Source organism: Dendrobates tinctorius, unplaced genomic scaffold (assembly GCF_039654945.1).
Source record: "Dendrobates tinctorius isolate UK_male_01 unplaced genomic scaffold, ASM3965494v1 ptg000045l, whole genome shotgun sequence".
Lineage (NCBI taxonomy): Eukaryota > Metazoa > Chordata > Amphibia > Anura > Dendrobatidae > Dendrobates > Dendrobates tinctorius.
This window is the reverse complement of record NW_027361713.1, coordinates 12,989,257-13,005,765: the sequence shown is the minus strand read 5'-3', so window position 1 is coordinate 13,005,765 and position 16,509 is coordinate 12,989,257. Positions and strand designations below refer to the sequence as shown.

Here is a 16,509-nt window from a genome sequence, read left to right as displayed (position 1 = left end):
GCATAGTGTGCACATTCAAAATATATGTCTATAGATCAGGAGGCAGGCTCAGACGGTGTCAGGCCCAGTATGGATTACACGTGATTGCACAAAGGTGAGAAAGGGTACCGTATCCCCGGATAACATGTATGGATAGCATAGTGTACACATTCAAAATATATGTCTATAGATCAGGAGGCAGGCTCAGACAGTGTCAGGCCCAGTATGGATTACACGTGATTGCACAAAGGTGAGAAAGGGTACCGTATCACCGGATAACATGTATGGATAGCATAGTGTACACATTCAAAATATATGTCTATAGATCAGGAGGCAGGCTCAAACGGTGTCAGGCCCAGTATGGATTACACGTGATTGCACAAAGGTGAGAAAGGGTACCGTATCACCGGATAACATGTATGGATAGCATAGTGTACACATTCAAAATATATGTCTATAGATCAGGAGGCAGGCTCAGACGGTGTCAGGCCCAGTATGGATTTGACGGCCCAAACTACACAGCGGAGGAGCAGGGAGAGGTAAAGATTGCTAATGCTGGGGCCCTGCCCAAGCAAGGGGGGCCCACTCGTGGGCATCGGTACTGGCACTGGGCCCCTCATAGTACGGCGGTGTGTCTGACGGCGGGTGTGCACCACCACCGTCAGAGACACTTGATTGCACTATGAGGGACCCTGTGCCAGTGCCCGCGCCCAAGAGTCGGCCTACCCACCTGTCCAGGGCAACGGCACTCGCACGGTTTTGTGCGCTAGGTGGTGACCCCGGCCATGGGGGGGAGGCAGCACAGTTAGGGAGTTTTAGAAAGTGGCATATGTTGATGTTGGACATTCAGCTGATGCAAAAGGTGAAATTGTTCAAGTCCCAGGAGGAGGAGGACCAAAGCAAGCCATTTTTCTGTCACCATATGTGTCATCAGGGGAAGGTGGGACAAAATCCTTGGAAACCCATGCATGGCTCATTTTAATGAAGGTTAGATCATCCACATTTTGGGTTGACAGACGGGTCCTATTTTCTGTCAGGATTGATCCAGCTGCACTGAAGACTCTTTCCGATAGCACACTTGCAGCTGGGCAAGCAAGCTCATGTGTCCAGTTTAGCGGCCCAATAGTCAAAGGGGAATGACCTGTGCGGGAGAACATCGATATGGGAGGAAAAGTAGTTTGTAACCATAGTTGACAACTGCTGTCTCCTGTCACTTTCCATCGATGCAGTATTACCAGTTGTGTGAGCGGTACTTGAAAAATCAGTCCACAACATTGTCATGAAACCCCTGTCTCCAACGCCACTTCTGCTGTGTGCACCACGAACACCTCTGCCAAGCTGCCCCCGGCTCGTACGGCTCGTGTGAGAACCATCACCGCTGCTGTGTGCTGGGAATGCCTCAACCAACTGGTTTACCAGAGTTGCTTGTTTATTAGCCAATATTAGGTCAAGGTTCTCGTGTGGCATGTTTTGTAATTTGCCTTTATAGCGTGGATCCAGGACGCTGGCCAAACAGTAGTCGTCATCGTTCATCATTTTGGCAATGCGGGGGTCCCTTTTTAGGATCTGCAAGGCATAATCTGACATGTGGGCCAATGTTCCTGGTGTCAATGATGCACTGCGAGTGCTGGTTGGAGGAGTACTTTCTGGCAAATCCACATCCCTCCAGTCACGCACAAACCCTGTACCAGACCTTGCCACGCCAACATTTTCACTTGCCCCACGAGATGCATCCTCCTCCCCTAAGTAATCATCCTCATCATCATCCTCCTCCTCCTCCTCTTCTTCCTCCACCTCGTCCAGGACAGGTCCCTGAGCAGACAATGGCTGAATGTCATCAAGAATTCCCTCCTCCTCTTCCTCCTCGTCAACATTGGCTGCAGACGCCTGCTCCTTAAGTTTGCATGAGCAGACGCATAAGTGGGATGCTCATGCTTAGGATGGCGTCGTCTGCGCTTAGGCCTCTTTCACACTTCCGTTTTTTACAATCAGTCAAAATCCGCCAGGTTTTGAAAAAAACGGATCCGCAATTTTTTTTTGCGGATCGTTTTTTTTCCCCATTGACTTTCATTATTGGCGGATCTTGACGGACTGCCGTCCGATGCATCCATTTTTGTGCGAATCCGCCATAATGTTGCTGTCCGTCAACATCCTCAAAGACTTCCAAACGGAGCTTGCAACGTTTTTTTGGCCGGCGGATCCTCCAGACACTGAATTAACCCGAAATTCTGTCTGGGTGCCGGACAAAAAAAAAAATTCTCTCTCTCTCTCTCTCTCTCCTTCCGAATGGAGTGTACAGGCGACCGGCGGATGTGCGCGCATAGTCTTCGCACCTTCTGGAGCAGGGCTGTTAACTCCGGATAATTGTTGAGGAAGCACTGCACCACCAGGTTCAAGGTGTGAGCCAAGCAAGGTATGTGGCTGAGTTTTGAAAGGGCTATGGCTGCCACAAAATTAAGGCCGTTATCACTAACTACATTGCCTGCCTCAAGATGTATACTGCCCAGCCATGACTCAGTTTGTCACTGAAAGTACTCGGCCAGCACCTCCGCGGTGTGTCTGTCGCCCAAACACATCATCTGCAACACAGCCTGCTGACGCTTTCCACTAGCTGCTCGATAGGGGGACACCTCGTGTGCAACAGTGGCAGCTTTCGCTTCTGGAGGAGGAGGAGGAGGGTCGAACGCCTACAGCCAACTGTTTCCTATACCGTGGGCTAGGCAGCACTGTCCCACCACCGCTGTCCCCTGTGGACCCTGCATCCACCACATTAACCCAGTGCGCAGTGATGGACACGTAACAGCCCTGGCCATGCCGACTGGTCCATGCATCTGTTGTGAGGTGCACCTTTCCACTCACTGACTGCTTGAGTGCATGGACAATGCGGTCTTTCACATGATGGTGGAGGGCTGGGATGGCTTTGCAAGAGAAGAAGTGGCGACTGGGTAGGTCATAGCATGGTACTGCATAGGCCATGAGTTCGCAGAAAGCTGCTCTTTCCACCAACCGATAGGGCATCATCTCTAACGAGATTAGTTTGGCAATGTGGGCGTTCAAACCCAGTGTACGCGGATGAGAGACTGAGTACTTTCTTGACCTACTCATAGTCTCTGGGAGGGTGAGCTGGACTTGAGAGCTGCATATGGTGGAACTAGTGGTGGACAGGGTGGACTGAGAGAGGGTTGATGATGGTGATGGAGTTGGTGTTCTTTCTGATGGCCTAGATTCAGTCTTTCGCTGATATAACAGTGGGATTCCCTGACTGCTTTGGCCTTGCAACGACACCTCAACATTTGCTGCTGTGCTAACCGGTGGGCTTACAGTGGGGGAAACAATGTAGCGTTGCTGACTACCTTCTTTGTGATCAGTTGCACATGTGGTACTTGAGGTTTGGTGTTGTGTCCACGCTTGCAAGTGCATGCTGGTTAAATGACTTAGCATGCAACTGGTATTCAAATTTTTCAGATTTTTCCCTCGGCTAAAGGTCTTTGTGCACTTCTTACAGATAACCTTGGCCTGATCATGAGGATTTTGTTCAAAAAAGTGCTACACTGCACCCTTCCTACTTTGGAAGACATTTTGCGGCCTAGCACGCTGTGCTATTTTGACCATCTGGACAAGCTGTCCAGCAACTCTTTTGATTTTTGGAACCTGTCTTTGGAGTGCTCCGGGCCTGCCAGATAACAGCTGTTGCAATGTTGATGTCTGCTGTGGATGCTCCTCCTCCTCATCTGAGCTATTGGAAGCAGCACCCTCTTCCCCCAATGGATGCCAATCTGGGTCAACAACTGGGTCATCCATCACCTCCTCTTCAATGTCATGTGCACCTTCCTCTGTGTCACAGTGTATGGTGGTATAGTATGCGGGAAGGGGCACCTGAGTCTCATCAGGGTCAGAATATGGCTCATTACACTGCGAGGACAATGTAGTGCTCTGAGTGAATGTACCAACAGAATCATCTATCAGTGGCTGTGCATCTGTGCACTCCATGTCAGATTAATCTTGGCCTGGGTAATTCACCATTTCACTTGATAACCCAGGCATGGTATGTGAAAACAGCTCCATGGAGTAATCAGTTGTATGGCCTGCGTCATCCTTCAATCTTGGTTGGGGTGAAGGACACAAGGAAAGGTGTGGTTCATGAACATGACCCCCAATGACGACTCAGTGCTTTTATTTTTTACAACTTCAGCAGAGGAGGCGATAGAGGTGGAGGCTGAGTCAGCAATGTAAGCCAAAACTTTTTCCTGATGCTCTGGCTTTAAAATCGGTTTGCCAACTCCTAGAAAGCTAAGCCTTCGAGGCCTTGTGGAGCCAGACGATGACGCAGGCTCAACACCTCCTGCATTCGGTCCTATTTTGCTTTTGCCACTACCATCAGATCCACCACCAACACCATCATTACCAGCTGGCAACCCCCGCCCAATTCCACGGCCTCTTCCACCAGCCTTCCTCATTTTTGGTAAAAATGTACACAAAATCCCACAAACTATATAGTAATGTAAAACAAGGTACAAGGTGTATATAGGACAGGGGAGACGTCGAATTTCTGAACACACTTGTGGACACTGTTGGATTGTGTGAAGCCCAGTTAATTTCACACCGCTATGTCACAGGCTCAATGTCGCAGGTGTGAAAAATGTCACTATAGGACAGGGGAGATGTAGAATTTCTGAACACACTTGTGGACACTGTTGTGTGAGGCCCAGTTAATATCACACTGCTATGTCACAGGCTCAATGTCGCAGGTGTGAAAAATGTCACTATAAGACAGGGGAGATGTAGAATTTCTGAACACACTTGTGGACACTGTTGGATTGTGTGAGGCCCAGTTAATATCACACCGCTATGCCACAGGCAGAAATTGGCTAGTGTATGACAAACTACAAGGTGTATATAGAATTGGGCAGAATAGGAATCTCCCTAGAGTGTAGGTCTGTAAGAATGGAACATGTCCTCGACTTATCCTTACAGAGTGACACACAGATAGCTTCACTGTGGCTGTGATAACAGCCGTTACACGGTACTGAGAGAGGAGCGTGCACGTACACCGCTGTCCGGTGTCCGTAAAGTTGTCAAGCTCAGTGTTTTTTAAGTATACGGACTGACACACGCTGTCTCTCTATAGTTTTGAATGTGATCAAACAGCACATATACTTAACTGTTTGAAAAGCAGACAAAACTAGAAGGTGTAGGTCTGTAAGAACGGAACATGTCCTCGACTTATTCTTACAGAGTGACACACAGATAGCTTCGCTGTGGCCGTGATAACAGCCATTACACGGTACTGTGTGAGGAGCGTACACCGCTGTATGGTGTGAAAAAATGCACGCTCAGTACCTCACCAGGACAAAAAAAAAATTTGGATTGCTTTTAAAAAAGCAGTTTGCAGAGCAGTGGGAAAACAGCAATGCAGCTATCAGGAAGCCTTATAAGGCAGCCTAACAACCAACACAGCTGATCCAGCAAAATATAGACTCCACTTGCACTGCACACACAGTGACTGGTGTGTTTGTTGTACAGGCAAAATCGCTAGCAGCAGAAGCAGTTTTTGGTGTCGTCTTCCCTGCCTAACGCTCTCCCTACAGAATCAGCAGCAGCTCTCCCTATTCTGAGATCAGCATGAGTAACATGGCGGTCGGCGTGCACGCCCTTTTATACCCCCTGTGACGCCCCCCAAAGCAAGCCAATCACTTGCAAGCCCTTCTCAAAGATGGTGGTGACCCTTGCCTATGTCATCACGTTGCCCACAGTGTCCGTGGATCCTGATTGGCTGAAAAAGGGCGGAAAACAAACTTTTGAAACGGGACTTTGGTGCTAAAGTCGCCGAGCTCATGGCCGACCTCACCCTAGGGTCGGGTTTCGTTTCATGAAACCCGACTTTACCAAAAGTCGGCTACTTTTGAAATTTTTTGACCCGTTTCGCTCAACTCTACTCAGTAGTTTTACTATAGGTTGGAATCTGCGATTGTTTTAGAAAGGAAGGCTTTGACTCATCTCCTTTTAATAGGGACCTCGACTTGCCTGGGCTTAATAAGCTAGGAAAGTCTTCATATGACTGTGAGGTAGCTCCCATGTGGGACAGAGTGTTTTTTGGAGAATTAGCTTTGTTTCTCAGGTTTGCAGCATCCATTTTTATCAAGAATCCATTTAGCAAGGTTTGGGTTGCAAACATACGAGAATTAAATGAAATACTAGAATTCAATTTTTAGAAATAAACTCAAAGGGATATAACATAAATATCACTAGATTTAAAAAAATGTACGAGAGTTAATGTGGGTTATCAGACAAATAGAGAAATTATGAGATTTCAGAAAATATACGAGAATTAATAAAACTTATCAAACAAATCGCGATATTAAGATCTCCTAACTATAGAAATAGAAATATACTCTCAGAATGTCCCTAAATAAGAGTACTATGACACGGTTGAATAACAGGAATAAGGAATAGAGCAGCAGGTGAGTGTCCCTTTAAGAACTAGTTTTGCACCAGCAAGGTATCTTCAGGGTGGACTATTCCAGATTGGTTCCAAAGAGAACAAGGGTGGGGTATGAAAAGCAAGAATCCAACAAATGAATCCTTCAGATTTGTAGGTTTCAAAATTTGACAACAATGAATACTCAGTTTTTACAAGTACTCCTGGTAGACCAGAACAGTCAGCTGGGTGGAGGTTGAATTATAATAACCGGAATCTCCTTTATCCTTTAATTGATGCAGGGATTGTAGGTTTCTCCAGAGGGTTCACCAGAGGAGATCACAACATACCCTCAATGATTTCTGAGGGAACAACTTTGTGTAGTCTGCTATGTTACTTGACTATCATTCCAGATGTCTGCCCAGTAATGATGGCTGGACCAAAGGAGTAAACAGGTATATACTCTTTTGCGGCAAAACCTTTATATTTTGTGCAGGCTGAGTGAACAGACCCAGGATCCCTGCTGTCAGATGTCACCTAAGTTAGTAAAAGGGTCACTTAATAAAAGAACTCAAATGGGCAGAGTGCAGAGTCCATGGTATGTAAATAGTACTAAGACAGTTTGTGAGGAATGGGTTAATCCTTTCCTGTCATGAAAATACTGCAGGCTGTCCAGACCGTTTCACAGGTGGATAGTGCCTCTCATAGATATTAATAAGGCTCAAAGAAATGGACGCACAGGTAGAATAAGTTATTAGTAATAGATGAGCTGCTGCCGTCTGAGAGCTGGTCCCGCTGCTGTGTGTACAAGCGTTGCATCCGGGACTATTTTTGTGCGCTGCGGTTGTAGATCCAGCCGCTTCAAGCCCATCCGCCGGGATTAAAAGGCAAAGACTTCGGTGTGCCTCGGTCTAGAGGGTAGGGACGGGTAACTCAAGGCAGGAAGAGACGTCCCCTCCAGTTCTCCTGCCCGAAAACAGCTGCACTCATCTTCAGATAGTCTCCGCAGGGAAGCCCACGATGATGAGCAGTATCACTCCGCCCCTCAGCTCTGCTCCATCACGCTGCAAGCCCGCTGAGATTAAAAGTATTAAAAGTCAGGAACGTTGTTGTGCCTCCTTCTAGCCTGAGGAGACGGGTACCTCAAGGCAGGGGGTGATGAATTTAGTAATCCTGTTGTCATAAAAAACAAACGCTGCACTCGATATGAAATTATCTCAGGAAGGTCCACAGTGATGAGCGGTATCCTTCCGCCGCTTCCACACTGTTCATGCTGTCAGTTCCTGAAGGGCTGATATTTCACTCTTTCCTGACCAAAGGAACTTGAAAGAAGGATTAACTTGTTCCTGGTAGATCAGGGAACTCTTCTGGACCAATTAGAGTTGTTCAAGTAAACCTCCAGTCGCTTTGAGGGTCGCTTTAGGGATATCAGACCAGGAGCTCTGGACTCCTGCCTCCTACATAGCCAGGATCCTAGGCCACGCCCCTGACCAAGGTTTAAGAACTTAATTAGCCTCAGAGGGTTATAGCTTGTTCCCTATCATTTTCAGGAAAGACAAGGTGATGCAAATTTTCCAACTTTATAAAAACTCAGCCTCCTTTAACCTTGTGCCAAAAAATAGCAGCCATGTGTTCTTCTAAGCTGATGCCTAGCACTCTGAAAATGAAAATAGTGGAGGCCCACAAGGCAAGAGAAGGCTACAAGAAGATAGCAAAGTGTTTTCAAGAGGCAAGCTGGTTACCTCAGCGAAGGGTGTCACCATCCTGTGGGCTTCTTCAGGCTCAGTTCTCATTGACATGAGTTTATGTCTGAAACATAAAGAGCTGGATATTTATATACTCTATGCATGAATCTTCTTGAACCTATATGAATCACTTACTGTATAACTAATGAAGATCTGACTTCACTTGCCTTATGTTATAAATACATCCACAAAACAGAGTGCCAGATTCTTGAATTTTTTATAAAAACTCAGCCTCCTCTAACCTTGTGCAAAAAAAAAGGTGCCATGAGTTTTTCTAAGCAGCCGCCTAGCACCCTGAAAATGAAAATGGTGGAGGCCCACAAAGCAGGAGAAGGCTAAAAGCAGATAGCACCTTCAGAAAGATTTAGCAGACTCTGAAGTTGTGGTACATTGTTCAACTGCCAGAGACACTTGCACAAATATGGCCTTCATGGAAGAGTCATAAGAAGAAAATATATCCTGCGTCTCGCCAATCATTAACCGTAGATTGGGAGAAAAAAAATTATCAAAAAATTGTATGGTGATTAAAACAAATTTTATTGAGACAAAAATTGGTAAAAGGTGGCACTAAAAGCAAAGAAAGTGCCTGCACTCATAATGAGACAATTAGGTACAAAATTTATAAGAACAAAGCAATCAATAAGGAAATTGCAAATATGCAAATTTATAAAATTTGTACAATTATATTAGAGTTAAATATATGTGTATATTATGTGTATATACAGTTAGGGTAAACAACCAATAATACACTATCGACAGATTTCCAGATTGATTTTAATATGTGTAAGTAGATATATGTATAGAGAAATCAGACAATGTGCCATAAGCAAAAGAGTATGCATATGTGTCTGAAAATATACAACGTAGGTCCATCAAAAAGAGAACAAAATAATACTAATAAAGAATAGTAAGGTGCCTATGGAGTAGGAATCGAAGGTTGCCATGTGGAAGAGAGCGCAGTGTGAAACTGAGAAAAAAATTAAAGGAAATGTGGCACACAACAATACATACATGAATATAAAATGAAAGAAAAAGCGCAGATGGCACTGCTATTACCGTATATCCTCAGATGGTGTGCGGCATTCGGAGCACTGATGACTGGCAGCTTTCAGTGCTAGACCTGGAAATTCACAGTACTGTTTGAGTCCAAGTAGAGATAAGGTTGCACTCAACGAGCTGAAGTAAATGTAGCTTGATTTATTGGCACATGTTACACATGTCAGGCCAGGGGAGTGATATCAGGAGTGCAGAGGGAGCTGACAACGGCCGTTTCACGCTGTCCGAGTGCACAACAGCGCGAAACGGCCGTTGTCAGCTACCTCTGCAAGCTATATTTACTTCAGCTCGTTTAGTGCGACCTTATCTTTACTTGGACTCAAACATACATGAATATGCAGGTATATAAATGTAGGGAATAAGTAAAAAGGTGTGAGATGAATAACATAAATAGCTGTGTAAACGTGCCAACAAATGGAAGGAAGGTCAGTGCATTAGGTAGAAAATACCCATGGAACTGACAAGGTTCTGAATATATGGAAAGGCAGACACATGGTTGCATAATGGTGGTTACCTGTGAAGTAGTAAGCAGAGTGCAGAAACGTTCCCCAACGTGCATTATGGATCAAGTCCTTAATCAGGGGGAAGGAACCATAGAATTGCATACCAGCGCGAAACGGCCGTCGCCCTGTGTTTCCACTCAGAACTCTCCTGCCTCTGGTTTTTTATTAAACATTTAAACATAATAGTCCTTGACCTCATCAGAGGGTCACATTCCACATAAACATCAAAACAACCATATCCTGAATAGATATCAAGAATGTATGACAAATATTTATATCTAAAAAATCTATTTATTAGCCAATGTTAAGACAATACATATTATGAGTGCTCAAGAATCAAATCAGAAATGGTTGGGAAACAAACACAGTCAACCAGATCAAAAGATTAAATATAGCTCTAATTGGTATAAAAATTCATATATACCCCATGTCAAAAAATGCTCATGGTTATCATTATTGGAGTATTGCACAGAATTGTAAACAGATAAAAAGCAGCTAAGTCATTACAATATACTCATAGTTAAATAACAAAACTCCTGACCGCTGCCAATAGTAAAGTGTCTATGTGCAGCCAAAATACATCATGGCGCCTGACTACTGCTTACAAAAAAGTGTCTGTGTGCAAACCATAAACCAACCCATTTTACTTTTAGGATATGATCATTTGAGTAGTTAATGAACCGAGAAATAATCTCCCACCATAAATATGCAAAGCGTATAAAGTTACCTGTGCTGCTGTGTCAGGACCCACACTGCGTCCCCTGACGCGCGTTTCAGCGTTCCTTTTTCAAAAGGGGCATGTTTTAAGTCGGGGGATTTCCCTGTTTAAAAATGCCCACCATCCAATCAGTTTCCGCTCATGAATCACATGGTGTACTAACACAGTGACCGCTATTCACGTATAAACCAGGATATCACGGCGCATGCGGCTATGTCGTCAGCTCCCATAATAGACCGGCCATCTCTGGCTGACAGAACGCACTGCGTTCCACACCGGAATAACCGGGCAGAAGACAGGCACCCACATCAGATGCCAGACATGGGAGGCCTGGAGAGACTCCAAGGGCGCATGCGCACATCCCGGATGTATGAAGTGCTGTGCTATATTGTATATATATATAAATCTGCCGCAATGCAGAAAATAGCAATGTGCAAATCCCGGATGTATAAAGTGCAGTGCATTAATGTGTATATGACTGAATCTGCCACACCAGATTCCATCCTACTCCAGTCCTGCCTCCGGTGTTCCAGTTCCATCCTGCTCCAGTCCTTCCATCCTCCTCTGATCCTGTCTCCTGTGTTCCAGCCATCCCTCCACGTTCCAGTCTACTGCCTTACTTCTCTCCTGTCTCCTGTGTTCCAGCTCTGTCCTGTCATCTACACTTCAGTCCCTCCACGTTCCAGTCTACAGTCTTACTCCAGTCCTGTCTCCTGTGTTCCAGCTCTGTCCTGTCATCTACACTTCAGTCCCACACTCCTTCTCCAGTCCATCCTGAGCTGCCCCTCTCAGTACCGGCTACCGTGGTACTCGAACCCCTGGGCCTGCTCCTAACAGTCCCTGAATAGGAGTCGGGTCCACCTGGCAGCTCGCCCGGGGCCCCTCGGTGCCACGGCCCAGAGGGTCCCATCCTGGAGATTCCGGCTCCAGACCAGCCACGCTAACACACAGGTGTCATGATGACCCGTCCTGTGTGACGCGACCAGCAGGCCAGTAACTAGAACAACAGGACACGACACGTGATACTGTCCTGTGTGACACGGCTCGCAGGCCGGTAACTAAAACAACAAGACAAAGGGAAGGGAAACGGTTACAATGGTGGGCCCTGCGATAGGGAATGGGGACGTGGAGACTTCCTGCACTCCCCTGAGTCAGTGTCCCTAACGCTCCTAACGTTCCCTAAGCCGGTTCTGCACAGGGCGCCGATCAGAAACCTGTCGCCCTAGCACACCCTACACCTATCCCTTGCTAGGGAACTTGGTGGCACAGGCACTGGCCCCACCGCTGTACTAATACACACTAAGGAAAAAACACAAACAGGGAGACACCACTTAGCTTTACTTTGTTGCACTTGCTCCTGGCAACAAAGTCCACCACCAGCATGCAGCTCTTCTCCTGAATCGCTGCCACTAAGCTCTGTCAGAGCTACAAGGAAATCCCATAAGACTCTTTCCACACCAGGCTGAGACAGTGCTGCAAGGAACGCTCTCCAGCTCCTTCCTCCACGAAGGATGGTTGAAATGAACACTATCACCAATAGTGATTGACACACCTGACACTCTCTTATAGAGCAATCACACCTGTTACATTATTACGTGCACTGAATCAAAGGAACCAGAGTGCAATGACCCTAATGGCCACCGGGGGGAAAACTACAACTGAAACCACCATAGTGCAATGACCCTAATGGCCACCGGGGGCAAAACCACCTTTGGCACAAAGCCAAAGGAAAAAAAAAGTTACTTGTGCATTTTCTCTGTCATATCCAACCTGGATCATGACAACAGGTAACTTTATACGCATTGCATATTTATGGTGGGAGATTATTTCTCGGTTCATTAACTACTCATATCCTAAAAGTAAAATGGGTTGGTTTATGGTTTGCACACAGACACTTTTTTGTAAGCAGAAGTCAGGCGCCATGATGTATTTTGGCTGCACATAGACGCTTTACTATTGGCAGCGGTCAGGAGTTTTGTTATTTAACTATAATAATAATAATAAATTTTATTTCTATAGCGCCGACATATTCCGCAGCACTTTACATTTCAGAGGGGATTTGTACAGACAATAGACATTACAGCATAACAATAATCACATAGATTATAACAAATACCAAGAGGAATGAGGGCCCTGCTCGCAAGCTTACAGTCTATGAGGAAAGAGGTAGACATGAAAGGTGGGTGGTAACAGTTGCCCTGATTGTATGGACCAGCCATAATGTTAAGTGTGTAACAGTACAGACACAGGGGGCTAATGGATGCATAAAGCATTATTTTTGAGATCTCTGCCTTTCATATTAAATCGGTTTCGTTGCTCTGGTTCTATATACAAGTTCCGTATGTGTCATACTATATCGGTCTTGATGTTTCCTATGAAGATGAAGAGATGCTATGCCATTGAGAAGAAGATTTCAAAAGAATTGTTGGAATTGACGGAATTGAGTATATTGTAACGACTTAGCTGCCTTTTATCTGTTTACAATTCTGTGCAATACTCCAATAATGATAACCATGAGCATTTTTTGATATGGGGTATATATGAATTTTTATACCACTTAGCGCTATATTTAATCATTTGATCTAGTTGACTGTGTTTGTTTCCCAACCGTTTCTGATTTGATTCTTGAGCACTCATACAGTAATATGTATTGTCTTAACATTGGCTAATAAATTGATTTTATAGATATAAATATTTGTCATACATTCTTGATATCCGTTCCGGGATATGTTTCTCTGTTTTTTAATGTAAATCCAAATAAAAGGACATTTTATTGGGACCATGAGTGCCACCTTTTTCTTTTTTCCTTTGGACATGGAAATTGTCTTTGTATATTCCATATGGGTTGGCACCCAAATTTCCTAAGACGGTACACCACCAAATCCCTGTGAAATCGCAGCTGTGCCGATCACCTGTCTTCACTTTAATTACTTGTTCAAAAATATATATATATTTTTATCTTTTACATTTTAAAAATTACAAAAATGAAAATGGGCCGATGCAAAAGCTGGTCTTCCTGTATGGTTGGTACCTAGTAACACATCTTTTTGTAGCCAGACAAGAGTCCTGATTTCAGTTCTTGTTTGAAGTATATTTGTCCATTCTTCTTTGGAAAATGATTCCAATTCTGTGAGATTCCTGGGTCGTCTTTGATGCACTGCTATTTTGAGGTCACCGATTTTCAATTATGTTCAGACAGAGTACTGTGAAGGCCATTGTTAAACCTTCAGCTTGCGCCTTTTGAGGTAGTCTATTGTGGATTTTGACATGTGTTTACGATCATAATCCATTTGTAGAAGCCAACCTCTTTTCAACTTCAGCTTTTTTACAGATGGTTTCCATCAAGAATTTGCTGAAATTTCATTGAATCCATTCTTCCCTCTACCCTTGAAATGTTCCCCATGCTCTGGCTGCAATGCAACCCTAATGCTGTCAAGATCCATTTTTGGATCTGTGGCATATCTGGCTTCTCAGATTAAAACTTTTTTCCTTTCAGGCCATCGGGGGTTAATGTCAATTCCACCCCCCACCCCCGGTGGCCTGCTGGTGTAATTGCATTGCTGCTGGGTTTTCTGATGCAAGTGGTGACCGCTCCCATCATCCTTTAAAAGGTCATCTAATGCATCAGCTGATGGTTGGTGATACAGGTCCTTTCTGGATACCGACCAGGCAGAAGCAGCTCTCTGGTGTTCAGCCAAGTCTGGTGTAATGGAGTCTTGTTACCACAGGAATGGCATATGGCAAATGTGGTGCCAATATTCAAAAAGGGGACAAAAACTGAACTTGGAAATTATAGGCCATCCGGCCTACCTTCGCATGCCTGCAATAATCACTGGATGCTTGCCAGGATTGGAGTGACGGAGGGGTCTGGGACCTCGTGAGTTAGTACTTGGAACACAGGTGCTGCTGGACTGCAGTGGGGTGGCTGGCTGGTGTATACAGGTGCTGCTGGGCTGCAGTGGGGAGGCTGGCTGGTATATACAGTGCTGCTGGGCTGCAGTGGGGTGGCTAGCTGGTATATACAGTGCTGCTGGGCTGCAGTGGGGTGGCTGGCTGGTATATACAGTGCTGCTGGGCTGCAGTGGGGTGGCTGGCTGGTATATACAGTGCTGCTGGGCTGCAGTGGGGTGGCTGGCTGGTATATACAGTGCTGCTGGGCTGCAGTGGGGTGGTTGGCTGTTATATACAGGTGCTGCCGGGCTGCAGTGGGGTGGCTGGCAGGTATATACAGGAGCTGCTGGGCTGCAGTGGGGTGGCTGGCTGGTACAGTTGTGGGCAAAAGTATTAACACCCCTGCAATTCTGTCAGATAATACTCAGTTTCTTCCTGAAAATGTTTGCAAACACAAATTCTTTGGTATTATTATCTTCATTTAATTTGTCTTAAATGAAAAAACACAAAAAGAATTGTCCTAAAGCCAAATTGGATATAATTCCACACCAAACATAAAAAAGAGGGTGGACAAAAGTATTGGCACTGTTCGAAAAATCATGTGATGCTTCTCTAATTTGTGTAATTAACAGCACCTGTAACTTACCTGTGGCACCTAACAGGTGTTGGCAATAACTAAATCACACTTGCAGCCAGTTGACATGGATTAAAGTTGACTCAACCTCTGTCCTGTGTCCTTGTGTGTACCACATTGAGCATAGAGAAAAGAAAGAAGACCAAAGAACTGTCTGAGGACTTGAGAAACCAAATTGTGAGGAAGCATGAGCAATCTCAAGGCTACAAGTCCATCTCCAAAGACATGAATGTTCCTGTGTCTACCGTGCGCAGTGTCATCAAGAAGTTTAAAACCCATGGCACTGTGGCTAACCTCCCTAGATGTAGACTGAAAAGAAAAATTGACAAGAGATTTCAACGCAAGATTGTGCGGATGTTGGATAAAGAACCTCGATTAACATCCAAACAAGTTCAAGCTGCCCTGCAGTCCGAGGGTACAACAGTGTCAACCCGTACTATCCGTCGGCGTCTGAATGAAAAGGGACTGTATGGTAGGAGACCCAGGAAGACCCCACTTCTTACCCCGAGGCATAAAAAAGCCAGGCTGGAGTTTGCCAAAACTTACCTGAAAAAGCCTAAAGCGTTTTGGAAGAATGTTCTCTGATCAGATGAGACAAAAGTAGAGCTTTTTGGGCAAAGGCATCAACATAGAGTTTACAGGAGAAAAAAAGAGGCATTCAAAGAAAAGAACACGGTCCCTACAGTCAAACATGGTGGAGGTTCCCTGATGTTTTGGGATTGCTTTGCTGCCGCTGGCACTGGACTGCTTGACCATGTGCATGGCATTATGAAGTCTGAAGACTACCAACAAATTTTGCAGCATAATGTAGGGCCCAGTGTGAGAAAGCTGGGTCTCCCTCAGAGGTCATGGGTCTTCCAGCAGGACAATGACCCAAAACACACTTCAAAAAGCACTAGAAAATGGTTTGAGAGAAAGTACTGGAGACTGCTTAGGTGGCCAGCAATGAGTCCAGACCTGAATCCCATAGAACACAAGTGGAGAGATCTAAAAATGGCAGTTTGGAGAAGGCACCCTTCAAATATCAGGGACCTGGAGCAGTTTGCCAAAGAAGGATGGTCTAATATTCCAGCAGAGCATTGTAAGAAACTCATTGATGGTTACCGGAAACGGTTGGTCGCAGTTATTTTGGCTAAAGGTTGTGCAACCAAGTATTAGGCTGAGGGTGTCAATACTTTTGTCTGGCCCATTTTTTGAGTCTTGTATGAAATGATCAATGTGTTGCTTTTTGCTTCATTCTCTTTTGTGTTTTTTCATTAAAGACAAATTAAATGAAGATAATAATACCAAAGAATTTGTGTTTGCAATAATTTTCAGGAAGAAACTGAGTATTATCTGACAGAATTGCAGGGGTGTCAATACTTTTGGCCACAACTGTATATACAGGTGCTGCTGGGCTGCAGTGGGGTGGCTGGCTGGTGTATACAGGTGCTGCTAGGCTGCAGTGGGGTGACTGGCTAGCTGGTGTATACAGGTGCTTCTGGGCTGCTGTGGGGTGGCTGGCTGGTGTATACAGGTACTGCTGGGCTGCAATGGGGTGGATGGTTGGTATATACAGTGTTGCT

General features: G+C 45.2%; 1 protein-coding gene across 1 annotated transcript in view; it reads right to left on the bottom strand.

Moving 5' to 3' along the window:
* Positions 1–16,509, bottom strand: part of DEF6 (DEF6 guanine nucleotide exchange factor) — a 799,533-nt gene that overhangs the window by 473,682 nt on the left and 309,342 nt on the right. The gene's annotated exons all lie outside the window — the stretch shown is intronic.